This window comes from Pristis pectinata, chromosome 7 (assembly GCF_009764475.1).
Source record: "Pristis pectinata isolate sPriPec2 chromosome 7, sPriPec2.1.pri, whole genome shotgun sequence".
NCBI classification, from domain to species: Eukaryota; Metazoa; Chordata; class Chondrichthyes; order Rhinopristiformes; family Pristidae; genus Pristis; species Pristis pectinata.
The window spans coordinates 70,322,106-70,336,435 of record NC_067411.1 but is presented as its reverse complement, the minus strand read 5'-3'; the positions used below and the strand labels follow the sequence as shown (position 1 = coordinate 70,336,435).

The 14,330-nt window shown below is 39.3% G+C and overlaps 1 protein-coding gene across 8 annotated transcripts in view; it reads right to left on the bottom strand.

Moving 5' to 3' along the window:
- sema4d (sema domain, immunoglobulin domain (Ig), transmembrane domain (TM) and short cytoplasmic domain, (semaphorin) 4D) overlaps positions 1–14,330 on the bottom strand; it is a 145,306-nt gene that overhangs the window by 77,347 nt on the left and 53,629 nt on the right. For 7 of the 8 annotated variants that reach the window (XM_052019966.1, XM_052019965.1, XM_052019962.1 and 4 more), the window contains exon 2: positions 9,391–9,557. The gene's annotated coding sequence lies outside the window, so the exon portion shown is untranslated. Of the gene's footprint in view, positions 1–9,390; positions 9,558–13,215; positions 13,266–14,330 lie in introns of those variants that run through there. The other variant, XM_052019964.1, reaches the window with a different exon arrangement.

Sequence of the window (14,330 nt, the reverse complement as noted above, 5' to 3'; positions counted from 1 at the left end):
TAGAATTAATAATCCTACTCAAAAGCAAAACAGTTGATTTTCACACAGTGTAACTATCAAATATTTGTCCTTGGAGATAACCTTTGTACTGTGGTCACAAGGAAACACAAATGGTTATTATTTGTCATACCTTTCCTTCACTGCATATATCATGCTGAGAGCCTCTAACAGTGCAGACCAACATTGTTAACACAATGAGAAACCAAATCTGGCTTGACATCACCCCTGGCATTAGTTGCTGGGAAACGTTTGATATTTCTTTCTATCTCATCAGGGAACATCAATAAACAATGACACAATTTTCATCTTTTCTATTTTTGAAAAAAGATAAATAATGGGAAATATATTTTAAACTACAAGACTTCAAATTTTAGCCCACATACTTAAGATGTTTGTTTTTTTAGAAAAGAACATTTCTGTTCTTGATTGGCTGCAGGAGAGAAATGCCAGATGGGCAAGGAATAAAGATAAAACTTCATTCCCAGTACCTTCTGGGGCACATCAAATATCATACGATTTATTCTCTATTAAAATAATTAAATTACCTTTGATGGAATCCACCTTATCTCATCAATCCACCACTAAACTATTAAGTGTTTAACACTTTAAATCAAAAATATTATGAATATAACTGCAAATTGTCACAAGAAATGATAGAGCAAGCCAAACAACAAGAAAGGCAATCATCAGAATGAAACCCTTTTGCAGACTCCAAGCCAACATAATCAAGGACACAAAAGATACAAAAGCCTTAAAGCACATACCACTAGGCTCAAAGACCGCCACTGTGATAAGACTTGTACTCTTTTGCATGATAAGATGAACTCTTGACCTCACAATCTACCTCATCATGGCCTTTCACCTTATTGTCTGCCTGCACTGCACCTTCTCTGTAATTGTAATACTATATTCTGCATCTTGTTATTGCTTTTCCCTTGTACTACCTCAATGTACTTATGTTTTGAAATGATCTGGATGGATGGCATGCAAAACAAAGTTTTTCACTGTACCTCAGTACATGTGACAATAATAAACATTACATTTGCCCAGTAAAAAAACTGCAAGAACCTTGCAAAATCCTGTCCATTACACGGCATGAGAAGGTGCGCCTGGCTGCAAACATTATCAAATGTCCAAAACAAACATGCAACTGTAAGGCAGTCTTTAAGCTGTTCAAATTTCTTTATAAGATGGAGCATTTCATTGAAACGATGGAGAGAAGAAACAAACTGAAGACTTCTTGATGAGAATGAGATGCATCGCTACTCACCAACAGAGTTCAGAACAATTGTACAGGCAACATCCTGTAAACTTAGAACTTCCTGTGAATTTAAAACATCAAATCAAACTAAACTATCGGATTGAAGTTTTAAGCAGCTTTTTAAATGAAAAATAGCACAGCTTAAATGGTAACTCCCATGCTCGCAAATGCACCAATCTGAGCAACACATACAAAATGGTGGAAAACTGACATTAAATTTTGGTCAACAAAAGCACTACAGTAATAAAGTGCATTTCTTGGGGCGGTGTGAGCTTCAACAAACTGAGTTGAACTACAGGGATTGCTGGATAGCAGGCTAATCCAACTACAGCACTAGAATGGCAATTAGTAATGTTTGAGTTCATCACAAATTAAATACTTCTTGATTAATTCTATTTAAGTTTCTATCAACTGAGGTAACTCCAGGGTCTTTAAAACACTTTATATTTCAGTTGAACAGTGGAAGTTGATCCAATTTTTATCTATTTGTTTCAAGTAATCTAGTGAAGGCCAATAGGAAAATTATTCACTCTCTTTCTACAAATCAGTCTTTACAATATTAATTGTTAGTTTACCAGTCTGCTCTGGGGTGGGGGTGGGGATGGGGGTGGGGGCGCAGTGGAAAGAGGGGAGTTGTGTGGTGTTTACGGAACTCACCAACCTTTTAGATCCATGGTCTTACCATATAAATCATTGTAAGCATTACTGTTGAAACTGTTCCTTTTTACGTTCTCTTACTGTTGATGGAATCTATCATGGAGAGTTCTACACACAGGATAGGTGAATTCTACACAAAACTACTTGGACTCAGCCACCAGGGAAAACTGGACTCCGATTTCTGATTACACAGTATTTGCCCATTTAACAGTTCTCTTCCATATTCCATTATCTACCTTCTGAAAGACAGATAACAATGAATCTTTAGATCACTGTTAACTTCCTGAATAAATCCATCCAAGGTAAATATGTACAAAGTTGATTCAAAAGACAGTGTGTAGCTCAGAAATGAAGCTTGTAAGTCAGAAAAAAAACAAATGCAACTAAAACAAATTAACTGCTGCTAGATGAACAAACCCAGGCACGTAAAGGATCTGTAGCTGTAAACACATTTTTCCATAAAGCATATGAGAAAGTATTTTTCCCTATGCAGTACAAGTTTTAAAATTCTGATGGTGCTGGGAGAAGGCTTGATGCAAAACTGCCCTATAATGAATCATTTGCAAAATGTTGCACTCTAATTTTTTTTTGCACAAAGGACAAAGGATGTGATGGCTGGAGACGGGGAGGGGGTTCAATTTAAGTTGTAAATCTTTTGAGATCAATCTCGAGACTAAAGACTGCATTCTCAAGGAGAACACATGAGAAATAGCAATGGGAACTACGTGATATACAGCAAGAGTGCATAGTGACCTTGGGATGAACAAGGGTGATCAAGGGTGGAATGTGTAAAGGTTACTATGGTCTGTGAAGCGACAAGAATATTAATTTATTAAAATGAGTCTCACACAGGGGTAATAACAAAAGTACTTTTTTTTCCCCCACTAGCTCAAAAAGGAATAAACACTTCACTGTATTAAAACCACTGCAAGTACTGGCACAATTGGCACTTTTAAGCAAGAAAGAGAAAGCAGATGCTGTAAATTAGAAATAAAACAAAAAATCAACATTAAAATAATATCTGCAGAAAGAACATTTCAGGTTATAAATTTTATTTATGGACAGTCTGCACCCAAACTTTTGACTTGTTTGTTTACCTCACAAATGTTGAATGACCTACATATAAATACATCTCTCTTTTACTAAGATTGATTTTATCTTATCTTGTTCTATTTCATGGAGATAAGTTGAATGTGACTGTCAAGGCCAGTTTAAAAATAAGTACTGCAGGCCCTTATCAGTATATCCAATGCTGAGAAATATCTGATGCTGAGAAAACATCATTGAGATCAAACATTTCAGACACTCTTGACATATGAAAATCAAAGACTCCACACCATAGAAAAGAATAAGATTTCCAATCTAAATTCTCATCTCACACTTAAGAACAGAAGATCAATGCACTTCCTGGCAGCAATGCAAAAACTACATAGCAGCTATGCTGGAATTCATGCATGTGATATGCACCACAGGTAATATACTGCTACCCGAGAGAACGGTGGACGCAAAGGGCAAGGACAAGCCAGAACAAAAGGTCAGCAAGTACAGCTCAGGTAGCACAAAATTATTTTCATATGAATGCACTGATATACATTATATATAAAATCAAAGTAATTTTACAGTAGGGAACTTGAACCGATCTTTGACGTATCAACAGATTCTACTGCAAGAGCCAAGATTGGAAAAATTTATCAGGGTGGGTAAATTCCACACTAGTTGGCACCGGTAGCATCCAACTTCGAATAACTGGTCATAGCACTGCTGGCACAATAAGAAGCATCATCACGTTGAATGGGCTTCATACTCGAGATGCTTAGCAAAAATCTGAGCAAAACAAAAGCAAACATAAAGTTCGAGGGCCCTTGAATGAATTCATGCTCCAGAGCAATGAAACGACATTTACTAACTCAGTAACAATGAAATGTGCAAAATTACAGCCAAAAATAATTCAACCAAAATTTATTCTATACATGCAAACATCAACTGTCTGCGTGGGTTTCCTCCGAGTGCTCCGGTTTCCTCCCACATTCCAAAGACGGATGGGTTAGGAAGTTATGGGCATGCTATGTTGGTGCCAGAAGCGTGGCGACACTTGCGGGCTGCCCCCAGAACGCTCTATGCAAAGATGCATTTCATTGTGTGTTTCGATGTGCACGTGACTAATTAAAATATCTTATCTGAATTTGAAAGACTGAACCAGTTCAAATCAATACAATGCAGTTTGGATGTCTGACAGAGATTGCTTCTTTGACTTGCTACCCCAAAAAATAAGCAACTGTTTCCCAGCAAATGCCCCCTAACTTGAAGTCTAGTAGTTTAAAAGTTTCTTTTGGTTGAAAACTTGATTTGAGAATTTAATTTTGCATTTTGACAGGAAGTCATTACAATGAACAATGCTCACTGGTTTACGTAGCTATGTGCGGCCAAATCATAACCTGTTAGTGTGTACCTCAAACTGTACTTCAATGATTTGACAGCTGTTCGCACTACATAATTAAATCTATTTATATTTGGTTCAGAACAGTTTAGAATATGCCTGCGTCATCTACTGGATCTATTGAGATGCACTGCTTCATAATTCAACAATGGGAAAATTATAGCCCTGTCTATCCTGCAGTCTAATCAGGTCTCACTTTGTATTTATCACTGTGTATTAAAGAATTTATCTACCTCATATTAATTAAACAGCATTAGTGGCTTTAAATGCCAGGTCAAGGTGCACTCCGACGAATTACGTGGCTTGTACGATCCATGATGTCCAAGACAAGAAACTGCAAGACTGAATAGCAGTATATTTTGAAAGATGTCTGACAAAAACTTTGACATCATTGCAGAAGTATGAACATCAAGCTGTGCACCATATTTGCAAGTCAACATCAACTAGGCAGGCATGGTAGTGTAGTGGTTAGCGTAGCGCTATTACAGCACCAGCAACCTGGGTTCAATTCCTGCCTGTCTGTAAGGAGTTTGTACATTCTCCCGTGTCTGTGTGGGTTTCCTCTGGGTGCTCCGGTTTCCTCCCACATTCCAAAGACGTATGGGTTAGGAAGTTGTGGGCCTGCTATGTTGGCACCGGAAGCATGGTGACACTTGTGGGCTGCCCCCAGAACACTCTACACAAAAGATGTATTTCACTGTCTTTCAATGTACATGTGACTAATAAAGACATCTTATCAAGAAATGAATAAAAGAAACCCAAATATCTATGCAAATAAGCTACCTTTGCACAGAAATAAAAGTAGGACAGTTAGCCCGAGCTTGTTCCACCATTCAACGAGATAGCAGCTAATTTCTAAACCAATTCCACAGATTTACCTTTTCGCCCATATCAGCATCCAATCTCAGATATAAAATTAACAACTGCCCTTCGTTAATTGCCAAGTGCAGAAGATGGTCCCCTTCATTTGGTAATAGGATTTACTAATTTAGCTTCTGCTCATCAGCTGCAGCTCAGTAGGTACAGTTGCCAGAACCTAATGTGATACTCCAGAACAGTACTTTAAAAATACTACAATGTCAAAGGTGCTGACTGTCAGGAGGCACATTAAACCAGGGCTTATCCTTTTCCTTGGGTGAAAGCCAAAAATTTCATAGAACAACTTTGAAGTTAAAAAAAAGATAGAATTGAAAACTCGGCAGTTCCTCTTCAAAGTGAATAACCTCACAATTGCCAAACCTGAAATCCATGGTATTCTCCCATTCATTTAATCCAATCATATCTTGGTACATTTTAGCTTATCCAACAACGTTTGGCTTTGAGCAAAACAAAAAGACGTCTTTCCCAACGTATGTAGAAGATGAAACAAAAGTCACCTTCAGAGAAATCATATAGAAATGATCATGATGTCCCTCCTCTGCAACAAAAACAAAACAGCTCATTATCAAATTTAGTGAAGGACATTCATTCTCTTGCCTTATGCACCAATAAAAAGTACAAATTTTGTTTAATCAACAGATGTAGTCATGGTCAAATGTAAAAATGTAACATTCTCTATGTCTAAAACAAAAAGTGTTAAGCTCGCAATTATTTTTGAACTCAAGCAGTAACTTGTTCAAGCCCAATAACTGAACTTGTTAAAAAATATTTTTAAATTAAATGCAATGGTTTCGTCACTGAAAGCACCACACAATGGGGCACCAAGTTATGCAAGGAAAAAGCCCCAGCTGGGTGCAATCCATAAGATTGTTTGGCACCTCTGAGTTTGACCAGGAAGCTCTGCCTCCTCTTCCCAAATACAAACAGAAAATGCTGGAAACACTCAGTAAGTCAGGTATAATGAAGGATCTCAGATCTGAAACATTAACTCTATTCCTCCTTCCACAGATACCGCCTGACCTGCTGAGTATTCCAGCATTTTGTTTTTTTTCCCCCCAGATTTCCAGCATCTGCAATCATTTTTGATTCTCCTCCTGAGGTGCCTTTCAGTAAACCAATAGAACATGTTGTGGTGTTGACAGGGAATAGATCATGCAAAGTTGCAATACTTCCTTTTTTAAATAGACAATATCCATCACCTAAAGTCACACGAGAAGCACAGTCACTTGGATGAAGCACAAATCCCTGCCACCAGGAACATGAAAGAGAACAATAGGACAGGTGATCCTGGAAAGGACAAAGGCACAGATAGCTATCAATAGTGGGTGGGCAGGTGTGGCTGATATTGCATAATAGAAAGTAGGTAGCTTTTGTGATAGAGAGAAAATTGAGTAAAGCTTTTTGGCAAACAAGATATTTGGCAAACAAGATTCGCTCTTGGTCTACTAATAGCTCCACTTCAAAATTCTAATCTCAAGACAATTTGCTCCATGGGCTTGCGCTTTTCCTGGTTCTAAATTTCAACTATAATACTAATGCATATGCTGTGCAGATGCTGCCAGGTGAGTTCCCAGAATTTTGTTTTCATTTTAGATTTCTGACATGTGCAGTTTTATTTTATTTTCCTTTACTAGTAAAAATTCAAGGTAGTTCATAGAAAATTACCAAACAAAATTTAACAAACACTCAAGGAAATATTGGGGCAGGTTACAAAACATTTCAAAGTCAAGTTTATTGTCATATGCACAAGTACATGCAAAGGTGCAATGAAAAACTTACATGCAGCAGCATCACAGGCACATACATCATATAAGCAGCATTCACAAGGAAAACAAATTTTCCATAATTTTTATAAGAAAGAACACAATTAGAACAAAAAAAGTCCATTTTAATGATCAAAGTAGTCATAGTGTTGCTAAATTTTTCTGTTCTTGAACCTGGTGGTGTGGGACTTCAGGCTTCTGTACCTCCTACTCGATGGTAGCTGCGAGAAGATGGCATGGCCCGGATGGTGGGGATCATTGATGATGGATGTTGATATTACCTCCTGCAGATACTACTGATGGTGGGGAGGGATGTGCATGTACTGGGCTGAATCCACTACTGGGCTGCAGCTTCTTGCATTCCTGCACATTTGAATTGCAGTACCAGACCATGATGCAACCAGTCAGGATACTTTCAACAATATATCTGTAGGATTTTGTTAAGAGTGTTCTGTGATAAGCTGAACCTCCTCAACCTCCCAAGAAAGTAAAGACTCTGGCGCACCTTCTTTGCGATTGCGTCTATGTGCTGGGCTCAGGACAAGTCATCTGATATGTTAATGCCCAGGAATTTAAAGTTATTGACTCTCTCCACTGCCGATCCCCCAATGCAGACTGGTGCATGTTCGCCCTCCTTCCCCTTCCTGAAGTCAACAATCAGCTCTTTAGTTTTTATTGATGTTGAGCGAGAGGTTGTTGTTGCAGCACCACTCAACCAGCTGTCCTATCTCACTCCAGTAAGCTGATTCATCCCCACCTGTGATTCATCCAACAACACTGATATCGTTGGCGAATTTGTATATGGTATAGGAGCTGTGCTTAGCCATACAATCATGTGTGTATAGAGAGTAGAGCGGGGGCTAAGCACACAGCCTTGAGGTGCACCTGTGTTGATGGTCAGTGAGGAGGAGATGTTGTTACCAATCCTCACTGATTGAGGTCTGCCAATTAGTATCCAGTTACAGAGAGGTACAGAGTCTCAGGCTTGAAGCTTGGTGATGAGTCTGGATGGGATGATCATGTCAACACCAAGTTGTAGTCGATGAACAACAGCCTGACGTACGAGTTCCTTTTGTCCAGATGGTCCAGAGCAAAGTGAAGAGTCAGAGAAATCGGATCTGCTGTTGACCTGTTGTGGCAGGAGGCAAATTGAAGCAGATCCAGGTCATCCCTGAGGCAGGAGTTGATTCATGCCATAACCAATCTCTCGGAGCACTTTATTACTGTTGATGCAAGTGCCACTGGACGGTAGTCATTGAGGCAGGTCACCACACTCCTCTTGGGCACTGGTACAATAGACGCCTTTTTGAAGCAGTTGGGAACCTCAGGCCGCAGAAGCAAGACGTTGAATATCTCCATAAATACTCCAGCCCGTTGGTCCACACAGATCTCTAGTACTCGGCCAGGTACGCCGTCTGCACCAGATGCCTTTCATGGATTCACCCTCATGAAGGATGCCGAGACGTCGGCCTCAGAGACATCTGGGTTACTGTCTGGGTTGACCCTATGATTGGATTATAAGGTCATCCAAAGATGTGGGTTGAAAAGGTCAGTTTTAAGAAGCCTTTTAAGAGGAGTGGAGGGATACATAGATTCAAGCAACTGATTGCTTTGATGCAAATTTTCATGAAGTTGGAAAATTTCCAAAAGGTATTGAGACTTTTTTTTATTAATATGATTTTAAATTTGACTACTCTTCATTTAATCCTAAAATAACAAATTTTTATTTTTCAGTGTGCATTTTTCTTTCCAGGCACACAGCAAGACAAAAATCAACCGTGTGTGATAGAATACACTTAAGACAGAACTTTAAAGGCAGACTTAAGTGTACTTCAATTAACATACAGAGCCTCCTTCCACCATAGCCAGAGTTCTACAAAAAACTTGTTATACAATTTCACTGCAAGAAATATCAACAACAATAAAACCTGATGCATTTTATGAGATGAGTATCTTTGCTTATTTCAGTGCTGGCTTCAGATTAGTTTGCTTGCACCTTCATGCAATTTTTAAAAAAAATCAATTATATTCTAGAAACCACATCTCTATTTAAATGCCCTGCTAATTTTCCCCAAAATAACTTTAAATCCTTGAGACTGACAGAGAAACAACATGAAAGACCAGACTGATTGGATGAGGCTGTTAAAGAATTTCAACAGGAAAAAAAGCAACACAGAGGGGATGAGGAGAGGCCATGGTGACTGAAGGCTTCAGTACCTGTGATGGAGCTGAAAGGTAGGTTATACAAAAGAGACCAAGGCTGGAGGACATGGAGGTAAGACGAACAATATATCTGCAGATAAAGGATTTAAATAGAATAAACTGAGCTACAACTTGGAAATATAAGATGGAAGCCTGAGCAAGAAACAGTTCAGCATAGAAGAGGCAGTTACCTTTTTGGAACTATCTTTTACACCAATGGAGATCAGTCAATGGCAGGCAGCAGGAAGAGGCATGGATCAAATCACACGTAGGAGCCCAAATAAGATGTTAACTCCTGATAGGAGGCAGCAGGAAGTGTTGCAGAAGTGGAAGGGATCTTCAGCAAATTCAATGGACACTGCAAGAAAAGTTACAAAAGAAAATATTCTGATGAATCAGTCATTTGTTATGCAGTTTGTGTGATAATACTGTTCCTTTTGTTAAAATTTTCTGGGATGATATCATATTCTTTGAGGCTATTAAATTCAGGTCAGCTAAAAATGTTTCTCTGGTGGTTTTAGCAATAATCACTACCAGATCAGATACATTGTATTCACATATTTTACCCAACCATGAGTGATTATTTTGAAATAACACACTAGGGACTCTTACTGTAAAATTTAGCCCAAAACATCAACAGTAATATCGCTAGACAGATCAAAATAGATTATTTTGCTGATTGACAATAAGGAGCTAAGCACAGATGGCGCCATTAAGTTTGTGAATCAAGACTTTAGGAAGAAAGTACAACTGGACTTGGATAGTTTAGTATAGTAAGTCCATTGCTGGTAACAATTCTCTGCCATGCAGAACTCTGATAATTAGAGTATGATGAATAGCCAGAAGTTAAAGGCGACAGGAAAGACAAGACTGACCACCAAGTGCTTCCTGAAATTCAAATATCACCAAATGCTACAGCCTAAGCAAACAGTATCTTAGACTGTACTGGGCCTACTTAGCGCAAAACTAAGATTTAATAAGGTTTGGAGGATACCTTATCCACAACACTGTGCACTTTTCTGATTCCCTATTTCAAGCAGTACATTTTGGCTCCAGGGAAAGAATGGATGTGTTATTTTCCTTCATTGATTTTGGAACAGCTTATTGATGGAATTGGTGTCTTGTGCTTCTCAAATTGCTTGCAAGTCTATGTCCTTCCTAGTAAGTGAGGCAGAAGAGTTGGTACAGGGTTTTGGAGGGGGTGTGGGGAGGGGGAAGAGCAAATGCTTAAGAAAACAACCCTGACCCCCCAAAGATGAATAGAGGAAATGAGTAAAATCTCCTTTAATTACAAGTGTGCCTCAGCCCTTACCTCTACATCTTAAAGCCAGCAGATAAGAACTGCAGAACAAAAATATCAATTTAGTTTGGATGTGTACACGTCTTTGCAGTCATGGGTCAACAGCATTAGATTACCTCTAAAAGCAGAGCCGCAACAGCATAGAATTATTTAGGTTTAGCTTGTATATCATGGTTATCTATTCATCTTAATGTAAATGGCAACCAACAGCCGCAAAACAGATTGCCTAATGTACTGAGGTTGAAACAGAAGAGGACAATGCCATGACCCTTGATAGTTTTATAACAGAGGCCACTGAGAAAGAAATTCAACCAGCGGATTTCAGTACAACACCAATGGCTGCAAAACCGAAGACCTTTGACCCGAAATATAAACTCGACTTCTCTCTTCAGAGATGCTGTCTGACCTGCTGGGTGCTTCCAGCATTTTCAGTTTCCATTGTAGACACTTTGGCTGAACTTGGTGAGCTTCAAAGATCATAGTAGGGTTAAAGATAAAAACACAATACTTTCCAATTTTAGCTGGGGCAAAAAATATTACTTATTCATGATTGGATGGCAATGTGACAATACAAAGGTAGTGGAAACCTCAACAGGAATGGCTGACAGATATAACTGGGTTTTTCCAGTACACATGTGGAAGGTATGCCATATCTGTGTACAGTATTGGAAAATTGCACCTTATTAAAGTAAGCTGGCGTTAAGGAGACTGGTAAGATTGAGTAAGCAAATGTACATGGTCAAAGTCCAAGCTCCAAGCTGTTATTGACCTGTTCATTGATACTTGAGAGGACAAATCTTACACCCAATAACTATTAAACAATAGGTCTGCAATCAACTTGCTGCCCCAAACCATTTAGAATAAACCACCCAGAATGAGAACTTTGGGAAAGGCTAACTACTCTCAGAAGTCACCTTTCAATGAAGGTAGACATTGACGATGACATACCTAAACACACTGAAGCCAAACATAAGTGGTGCGAAGAGAGCACCACCTCCCAAACTACACATACACCAACCCCATCAAGCAACTCTTGCCCCATGTGTGCCTGTATCTGCAGGTCCCACACTGGCCTCATCAACCACCTCAAAACCTGCAGACCCAGAGTGGGAATAAGTCATCCTTGACTGTGAAGATCTTCCTAAGAAAAGCCTACAACCACAAAAGCACACAAAGCCAGCTTTTCTAAACTAGACGACAGAGAAGTAATGCTATATCAAATGCAGTTATGATAAAGAAATAACTTTCCAAAACCTAAAAGTAGAATTGCTGATCAAAAAAAACCTTTGCTTATTTAAGGAAAGATCATTGCAAAGTTACTTCTAAAGCCCAAAAAGTGTGAAATGTAGAAAGATGTGTGATCCTTTGTTGAATGCATAATGCATAGCTGCTACATATCCCTATGCATATTAAGGTATTAAACACTTATAAATAGAGAATTTTTTTGTGGTCATAGTAAACAATTGCCCTTTGATAACAAGAATTATAAAACTGCACTTATAACCAAGGATTTTGATCATGACAACAAAGTATCACTGTAGAGCATGCAGCAACTGTCTCTACACCTTCTCCCTCACTACTATCCAGGGACCTAATTAGCCCTTCCAGGTGAGGCAGAGATTCACATGCATCTCCTCCAATCTTGTGTATTGCATTTGCCGCTCTTGTGTGGCCTCTTCTACTATAGTAAGACCAAGCACAGACTCGGCATATGCTATCTGCAAAGGCCAGCTTGAGCTCCCGGTTGCATGCCATTTCAACTCCCCTTCCCATTCACACACTGACCTGTCTGTCCCCTGCTTTCTCCACTGCCAGGGCAGGGCCAAACACAAACTAGAAGAGCAGTACCTTAATACTGCACCTGGGTGGTCTACAATCCAATTTCAGATAACCCGCACCCTGTTCCTTTCTCTCCTTCTGATCCACCCAGGTTCTCACCCCTCTTCTTTACTAACTCCCCCACACTGCCACCGGACCCCCATTTCCAAATTTCTTTTCCCTCCCCATCACACACACACTTAACCCACTGGGTCTCCAACCCCCTTCCTCATTGGTTCCATCTGCCCATCGTCTCTCCCTAATCCAGATCCACTTGCTTTCCAGTTTCCAGAATCTACAGTATCTTGTGTCTCCACTTATCACATCTCAGCCTCCATCTACCACCACCCATCCCCCTAAGGCTCCATCTGCCCATCACCTCCCTCCTCACCTGGTTCCACTTACTGTCTGCCAGCACTGCCTTACCCCTCCCCCTTACCTCTTTATACGGACTGTTTCCCCTCTACACTCTCAGTCCTGATGCAGGGTCTCAACCCAAAATGTCAAGTATCCACAGATCCTGCTCGACTCGCCGAGTTCCTCCAGCAGGTATTTTGCTCCAGATTCCATTATCTGTAGTCTCTTATTTCACCATATCAACGGAGCTTGTGATATGTGAGCAGTAACAAATCACACCTACATTAAACAAGATGCCCCATCTTCAAAAATATCTCCACATATTATTCCCTTCTACCACCATGGACTATTGTAACATTCAAACTGCTAAAAGGAGAAATTATAATAGTTTCCTTTGTAACATTACATGCTGGCAACACCAGCTGAACTTTAAATTTTAATTTGGTTTCAAGTGAAACTTGCTGGCACTGATTTCAAAAGAGTTTCTCTTCAGGGCAATAAATCTCCAATCTCTACATTGGACACAAGGATGAGAACAAACCTCACTAGTAGCTCATTCCAAGACCACAGGCTTCCTTTTGCTGAGGCTGCTCCTGACCTTTTACTGAAAACAGATCAGAATTTCAAAAGGGGCTTAGTACGTGAGACACTTCCTTTCTCAGGATATTCCTCACTTTGATGAGGGCACTATTACTGTTTGAACAGTCAATGCAGTCCAAGTTAATTGCATGCACTACTTTGCAATATCTGAGTCGTAAAAGGCTGCACTATAAGCAAGTCTATCTATCAAAAGAATGGTACAATGGTAACTTTGACGCCATAAAATATTTCTAATCTATTATTGACACGTCATTATGAGATGGTTTGATTGGAAAACTAAATGTTTCCTACACTTCCTAACATATTTTTGGAAATTTATGAGTTCTCCTTATGAGTCAATCTAATTCTTCTGACTTTTCTAATAGAAGAGCTTGAGACAATATTTCCATTTCCTGACTGCCATGTTATCTGAAATTTAAGGTATGAGCTTCAGGAGAAACCGGACTGGTCTTTAAGATACATTGAGGAGATTAGATGGCAACAAGCGGCTACTTCAGTACATACATTGAAGCTAAACCAAATGCAAAACTAAGCATTCATGTTTTTGGATTTCAATGTTACAGTTTATTCTGAATTTAACTCATTAAATACAGAGCCAATTGTTATGGCTTAGCTATCAAACTTTAACTAAGCTGAAAGCATTACTCTTTCAAGAAAAATCTATATTATTCTATCAGCAAATTTTGCTGTGGCAGGCCATTTAAACAGCCATCTGTTGTTCATTACATGTCCCGTGTACTTTGCTAACAGAGCAAGGTGATACGTTGCAGCAAGGGAAAGAAAGCATCTGAGTCTGCAAAGTGGAACAGCCACAGTCAACATCAATTCCAGTACAGGAACAGAAATAAAGAACAAATGGTTAAAATGCGAGACAGAATGGGGGGGAAGGAACGTTTTCAAAATTAATAATCCAGTAGTGAAGCTTCACTTTTGTATTGGTTAATTTACACTGCCAGAGAGGTTGATTGACAGAAATTAACAATTCCCATAAAAGGTATTTTTGAGGAAATAGGCCAATTGTCCCTCATGGCTGATCTGTCAGCCCAATACTACTTT